This window comes from Mandrillus leucophaeus, unplaced genomic scaffold (assembly GCF_000951045.1).
Source record: "Mandrillus leucophaeus isolate KB7577 unplaced genomic scaffold, Mleu.le_1.0 Scaffold422, whole genome shotgun sequence".
Classification (NCBI taxonomy): Eukaryota; Metazoa; Chordata; class Mammalia; order Primates; family Cercopithecidae; genus Mandrillus; species Mandrillus leucophaeus.
Genome location: NW_012104499.1, coordinates 312841 through 321003, shown reverse-complemented (window position 1 = coordinate 321003; position 8163 = coordinate 312841). Strand labels below are relative to the sequence as shown.

At 38.2% G+C, this 8163-nt stretch overlaps 1 long non-coding RNA gene across 1 annotated transcript; it reads right to left on the bottom strand.

The window, feature by feature from the left end:
• Window positions 1-5941: 5941 nt before the first annotated feature.
• Window positions 5942-8163, bottom strand: LOC105548815. The gene is made up of 3 exons (XR_001007453.1): window positions 8099-8163; window positions 7766-7868; window positions 5942-7481 (listed from the first exon to the last, which is right to left on the bottom strand). It is a non-coding gene; the product is annotated as an uncharacterized LOC105548815 (long non-coding RNA).

Here is an 8163-nt window from a genome sequence, read left to right as displayed (position 1 = left end):
AATCACAGAAAACTAAAGACAACCAGAAACATGAAAGAAGCTACAGAAGAGAAATTTACCTAAGGAGGAACAAGGATAAGAATTACATCAGAAATCTCATTGGCAACCATGCAAGAAAGAAGAAGGTAGTGTGAAATATTTAAAGTGTTGAAAGGAAAAAACTAGAATTCTGGATACAGTGAAATTATCCTTCAAAAGCGAAGAAGAAATGCTTTCTCAGACAAAGGCTGAATCTGTCACCAGTAGACCTGCCTTGAAATAAATGTTAAAAGAAATTTTTCGGACAGAAAGGAAATGACATAGGTCAAAAACTGAAATCTACATAAAGAAAAGAAGAGCTTTCAAGAAGGAGTAAATGAGCATAAAATAAATTCTTTAATGTTCCTTAACCTTCATTGATCTAATAAATACAACTATTTTTTTCAAACTAATGATGTTTTGGGTGATTATAGTATATGGATAAGTGAAGTGAATAATAGCAAAATTATAAGGGACATAAGGGAGGAATTGGGAGTACTCTGTAATAAGGTACCTGTACTACCCATGAAGCACTATAGTGTTATTTGAAAGTGGACTTAATTAGATGTAAATACATACTGCAAATTCTAGGGAAACTACTACATTTTAAAAACTATAATCAATATCTAAGATCTCTTTTCTTGGAGAATAATATAAAATGCTCAATTAAAACCAGAGAAGGCAGAAAAACAGGAAAAGTTAAAAAAGAAACCAAGAACAAGTGAAATAAATGGAAAACAGTTAAAATATGGTATATATGAATCTAACTATATTATTATAATAATCAATTTAAATGTGAATGGTCTAAATACATAAATTAAAAAATGAATACTGTCAGAATGAATTATTTTAAAAGACCCAATTATGTACTGTCTTCAGGAAGCCCAATTTAAATGTAAAGATATAGCTAGACTAAAAGTAAAGGGATAGAAAAAGATATACCATGATGACACTAATCAAAGGAAAGCTGAAGTAGCTATATTAATTTCAGACAAAGCGGACTTCAGGACAAGGACATTATCGGGTATAAAGAGGGGCATTACATACCGATAAAGGTGTTAATTATCCAAGAAAACATAAAAATCCTTATTGTGTATCCATCTAGCAACAGTGTCAAAATATATGAGGCAAAAGCAGACAGACCTGCAAAGAGAAACAGACAAAAGCACTGTCATATTTGGAGACTTCAACACCACTCTGTCAGTAATTTACAGATATAGCCAAAAAAATCAGTAAGGATATAGTTGAACTGAACATCCTTATCAATCAACTTGATCTAATCAAGATCTATAGACTTGGGGGTGTGTGTGTGTGTGTGTGTGTGTCTCGCTCTGTCGCTCAGGCTTGGAGTGCAGTGGGCAATCTCTGCTCACTGCAAACCTCTGCCTCCCGGTTTCAAGCGATTCTCATCATGCCTCAGCCTCCTGAGTAGCTGGGATTACAGGAACACACCACCACACCCAGCTAATTTTTTGTGTTTTTAGTAAACTCGGCATTTCACTATGTTGGCCAGACTGGCCTCGAACTTCTTGCCTCAAGTGATTCTCCCACCTTAGCCTGGCAAAGTACTGGGATTACAGGCATCAGTCACTGCACCTGGCCTGATATTTATAGACTATTTGATCCAACAGAGACAGAATATACATTTCTCTCATGTTCACATGGAACATTAATCAAGATAGACCACATTCTGTTTCATAAAATTCACCTTAAAAATTAAAAAAAATAGAAATCAAACAAGATATTTTCACAGATTACAATAAAATCAAACTAGGTATTTTTAGAAACCTAGAAATATAGCTGGGCAATGCCCTCAAATATTTGCAGATTAAACAACACACTTCTAAATAATATACGGATCAAAGACGACATTTCAAGAGATATTAAAAATATTTTGAACTAAATGAAAAAATAAACTTATTAAAATTTATGGGATGCAGCAAAAGCGGTGATGAGAGGGAAATTTATATATCAGCAATGAACAAATGGAATATGAAATTAAAAACATGCCATTCAAATCAGCACTGAAAAACAAAATATTTAGGTATAAATCTAACAAAATATGTACAGGATCTAGTTCAACACCTTATGAAAGAAATGAAAAATCTAAATAAATTGAGAAATATCCCATGTTCATAAATAGCAAGATTAATGTTGTTAAGTTGTCACTTCTTCCCAACTTGATCTATAGATTCAATGATCTCTGAATCAAAATCCTAGCAAGTTATTCAGTGAATATTGACAAACTGACTGTAAAGTCTACATGGAAAAACAGAAGATCCAGAATAGGCAGTATAATATTGAGGAAGAACAAAGTTGGAAGACAGACACTATCTTACTTCAAGGCTTATTATAAAGTTACAGTAATCAAGACAGTAGGGTATTGATGAAAGAAAAGAGAAATAAAGTTGTTCCTCAGTATCTGGGGGGAACTGGTTGCAGGATGTCTGAGGATACCAAAATCCATGGATTCTCAAGTTTCTTATATAATATGATGTAGTATTTGCATATAACCTATGCATATCCTCCTCCTGTATACTTTAAATCATCTCTAGATTATATATAATACCTAATACAGTGTAAATGCTATGTAACAGTTGTTCCACTTTATTGATTTTTTATTTGTATTATTTTTATTTTTATATTGTTATTTCTAGGGGATTTTCTTTTTGAGACTGAGTCTTGTGCTGTCGTCAGAGCTGGAGTGCAGTGGCGCGGTCTTGGCTCAGTGCAACCTCCGCCTCCCGGGTTCAAGTGATTCTCCTGCCTCACCTTCCCAAGCACTATGGATTACAGGTGCCCACCACCATGCCCAGCTAATTTTTTGTATTTTTAGTAGAGATGGGGCTTCACTATGTTGGCCAGGCTAGTCTCGAACTCCTGACCTGCCTCGGCCTCCCAAAGTGCCAAAATTACAGGCATGAGCCATCACTCCTGGCCATTTTTAGGGGATTTTTAAAGAATATTTTTGGTCTGTCATTGGTTGAATCTGTTGATGCAGAACCCATGGATACAGAGGGCCAACTGTAGATAAATGGAACAAAATAAAGATGCCAGAATTAGACCCATACAAATACAGTCAACTGATCATTGACAAAGGAGCAAATAATTCAATGGAAAAACAATGGTCTTTTCAACAAACAGTGCTGGAATAACTGGACATTCATATGCAAAAAAAAATCTAGACACAGACCTTATATCTTTCTCAAAAATTTACTCAAAATGGATCATAGACCTAAATGCAAAACACAAAACTGTGACACTTCTAGAAGATAACATAGGAAAATCTAGGTGAACTTGTGTTTGGTGATGACATTTTGGGTACAATGCTAAAAGCATGATCCATGAAAAAAATTGAACAGTTGAAATATTTTCATTAGAAACGTCTGCTCTATGAAAGACATTGTTAAATGAATGAAAAGACAAGCCACAGTCTGTGAGAAAGTATCTGCAAAATACATAATCTGATAAAGGGCTGATATCTAAAATATATAAAGAACACTTAAAAATCATCATTAAAAAACAACCCAATGGGTAATAGATCTGAGCAGACACCTTATCAAAGAAGATAGATAGATGGCAAATAAGCATAAGATGCCCAATGCCATATGTCATTAGGAAATTGCAAACTAAAACTAAGATTCTACTATGCACCTATTAAAATAGCCAAAATTCAAAATACTGTCAACACCAAATGTTGGCAAGGATGTGGAGTAACAGGAAGTCTCATTCATTGCTGGTGAAAATGCAAACTGTTACAGCCACTTTGGAAGACCATCTGGTAATTTTTTATAAAGCCAAACATAGTCTTACCATATAATCCAGCAATCATGCTCCTTGGTATTTACCTAAATGAGCTGAAAACTCATGTCCATACAAAAACCTGTAAAGAAAGTTTACAGTAAGCTTATTCATAATTTTAAAAGACTGAAAGCAACCAAGATGTCTTTCAATAAATAAATGGATAAACAAACCATGGTATATCCATACAGTAGAATATTGTGCACAATAAAAGAAAACAAACTATCAAGCCATGAAAGACAAAGAGGAATGTTAAATATATATTGCTAAGTAAAAAAAAACCAGTATGAAAAGACTACATACTATATGATTCCAACTCGTGACATTATGGAAAAGGCAAAATTCTACAGAAAGTAAAAACATCAGCGATTGCCAGTGGTTGGTTGCAGGTGGACCAGATGAATAGGTGGAACACAAGGAATTTTTTAGTGCAGTGTAACTGTTCTGCTGACCCACGAATGGTGGATATGCTATGCTTTTTTCAAAACCCACAGAGCTGTGCAACATAAAGAGTGAGTCTTAATGTAAACTATAGACTTTAGTTAGTAATAATGCATCAGCTGTAATAAATGTACAATACGAATGCAAGATGTTAATAATTGGACGAACTGTAGGGGAGGAGGGGAGATTAGGGAGTACATAGAAACTCCACTATCACTTAATTTTTCCATCAATCTAAAACTGTTCTAAAAAATAAAGCCAATTAATTATTTTTTTTCTAAGGTCTCATTTGAATGAGAGGTTACGGTTAAAGGAAATTGTCAGAGAAAGTGTCAAGAAAGAAGTGTGACTTTAGCTGGGTCCTGAAGGATACATAAGATTTGAGAGTCAGAAAGGGCAGAAGGCATTTCAGCTGGGATTGAGGCATGAAAAAGACTCAGAGGGCTCAAATTGCGAAGGAGCAGGAAATAGCACAGAATAAATCAATGCAAAGACAACAGGCAGCAATTTAATGGAAACCAGGGGCCAAGGCTGGGCTAGAAACACTGAAGCATCATTCCAATATCAGATAAATATAGGCATGAGAGCTGACTCAACCTTGGCCGGGTCCTCAACACATATTCATTCATTCATGTAATATTTAGTAAACATTCACTATGTTCCAGACACTGTGGTAGGCGCTGGGGACAAGCAGTGAATAAAACAAATGGAAATCTTTGTTCTCACTGAGCTTACACTCTAGTGAGAGGAGACAGACAGAACCTATCTGGTATTTTCAAGAAACAACAAAGAAAATATTGACTGGAATGAGAAACAATGGCCTTTTCAATAAATGGTGCTGGAATAACTGGACATTCATATGCAAAAAATAATCTAGATACAGACCTTATATCTTTCAAAAAAAATTACTTAAAATGGATCGTAGAACCCAAATGCAAAACACAAAGCTGTAAAACTTCTGAAAGATAACATAGGAGAAAATCTAGGTGAACTAGATAGATTTCATTCACTGGAATGAAGTGAAGGGGGAAAGCAGAAGGTGAGATAGAGGACATAACAGAAGTCATAGTATATAGGGCACTGAAGCCAGAATAAATAAAGACTCTGGCTTTTACTCTGAGAGATGTAGGGAGTCACTGGGGGATTCTGAGTGGCAGAGTGACTTGATTGACACCTGAACAGGGTCATTCTGTCTTCTGTGCTGAGAACTGTCAGAGAGAGGACAACAGTGAACAGTGACTGCAGGGATACCAGCAAAGAAGTTGTTGCCATAATGCAGGTAAGAGAATGGAAGCTTGGACTATGGTTTTAGCTGAGAAAATGATGAGAAACAGATACTGGATTCTACAATGATTTGCTGATGGATTTGATGTGTGAAAGAAGGTCAAAACGTCTCAGTTTTAGGCTTGAGCAATGAACTGGAGGGCAGGAGCTGCCTGTAATGAGAGAAAGGAGGGAGAGAGAGAGAGAGAGAGAGAGAGAGAGAGAGAGAGAGAGAGAGAATGTGTGTGTGTGTGTGAGAGAGAGAGAGAGAGAGGATTTTGGAAGAGCAGGCTCATGAGCAGGCCTGAGCTCAGTGTCTGAATTCAGGTAAGCTATCTTGAAAGGAGAAATATCAAAAGCTAGAGATCAGAGTGAGGCTGAGACTGAGAGTCATGTGGGCAAGACTAAGTGGCAGTATGTACTGGCAGTGAGGATAAGTATTTATTCATTCATTGAACATACCTTGAAATCAACCACTTTTAATGTGCCAGGGACACAAAGATAGAAAAGACATTTGCCCTGTCTGGAAGGTACTAATAATCCAATAAGGAAAACAGAAATATAAATAAATTATTCTGGTACACTAACCATCATAGTAGAGGTATTCAACATTTGTTGAGTCCCTGCTATATGCCAAGCAGTTTGGGTATGCACAAAGTTCTACAAGAGCACAAAATAAGTTCTGGCAAAGGTTTGTAAAGACATTCACAAGGGTTTTCACCACAGTATGACCTCAGGGAGTTGGCAGTAACCTAGATGCCCGATCAGTAGGGATATGTATGAATAGAATTTCTGGCATACTCAGTAGCAAACTAGGTGTACACACAGCAATGTGGGTATAGCTCAAAAACGGAGCGTTGAGTAAAACAGTTGTAAAGAGAGATTTACAGTCCAATACCATCTCTGTAAATGCAAGAAGCATAAACAAAACATTGTCTTAAATTATCAAGAATCTCTATCAAACACATTGCAGTTTGTGTCTAGAAGAATGAGTGGGGATTGAGGAAGATGAGGAAAAAATAATATAAAAAATATAAAATAATATAAACAAGGACCTTGTAGGGACTGATATGACAATGTGCTGAATATTGAAGAGCAAAGTTAACTCTCTGTACCTGAGAGAAGATAACTAGCTAATGGGAATCCAGCTGAAAACCTTAAGGGGTAGGGCCTCTACGGGGCCCAGGAAGGATATGTAGAGACATGAACGGATGAAAGTGCATCACAGGTTCAGGGAACAACACAGGTTGAGTGTGGCTTGTAGTAAAAATGGTTGTGAAGAGTTGACATATTTTTAAGTCCTGGATAAATTGAACAACATCTTACACTTGGAGGGGTATAATCATTCTAATCAATGTGTACCCTTTTACTATAATATATTGGAGTTACAGCTAATGCTCTGCTCCCATTCAGCCTGATGAGATTCTCTTTCAGCCCTCTTGGGGTCTTGGCCTCATGTGACTACTTCAAAGACTCTAGTCCAAAAGGTCTTTCCTGTTTACTATGGCCTTGAGGAATGTGGCCCTAGATCCACTGCTTTAAAGCTGGAGGTCCACCAGCAGCAACATCCTCTCATTCTGGGGCAACTGCCTGAGGCAGGTCATCCTGCCTCGGCCAACGCAGTGCTACCAGTGAACTCTCACCTGCCATATTCCAGCTGGAATCATTTCCCCTTCTCCACCCCAGACTGGGTCATGTTCCGCCATCATGGAAGCACCTATTCTTCATATCCCTTATCACAGCTGCAACTCCTCATTTACTTGTCTGATAATTTGATTTATGTCCATCTACTTTGCTAGGTTCTAAGTTCAATGCTGGCAGTCTTTTCTTCTTTTTTTTTCTTTTCTGTTTTGCTCACCGACTTGTCGCTAGCACTTAGCACAGTGCCTGGCACATGATAGGTACATAAACTTCTCAGTTGGGTATCAGCACCCCGAAGGGAACATGGATTAAGGCAGCTATAAGCACGGTGCAAAACAGCAATAAGAAAAAGTTGAGGTTTGTTTCACAGTAGAAGGTAAAGGGTTGCAAGTAGGTGCATCGGCCCCTGTAGACAGGACGCATGACTGCTACACACGTGTTCACCCCACCCTCTGGTACAGGGTGCACATAGAGTAGGGGCAGAAATGAACCTCAAGTGCTTAACCCAATTTTTAAAAAATATATGGTCAAGTGAAAGTATGAAAATTAGTTGAGGAAAGGTGAGTACGTGGGTCAAAGCTGGGTCTGAGGAAAGGCTAACATTTTGAGGTCCTGACTCAATCCATGTCCCTTAAAGGGCACAGGGTGTCTCCACAGGGCCACCCAAAATCTGGTGAGAGAGGGCGTGACTCCTCACCCTCTGCCTCTACAGGTCACAAAAGCCTGGGTCACCCTGGTTGCCACCGTTCCTAGTTCAAAGTCTTCTTCTGTCTAATCCTTCACCCCTATTCTCGCCTTCCACTCCACCTCCCGCTCAGTCGGGCTCTCCGCTACTTTGAAACAAACCAAACCAAACCAGACATCCCCCGGGAATCCTAGCGAGGCCGAACTGGGATAACCGGATGCATTTGATTTCCCACGCCACTGAGTGCACCTCTGCAGAGATGGGCGTTTCGGCCCTCGCGAGGCGGTGCGACCTGTCACCGCCCTTCAGCCTTC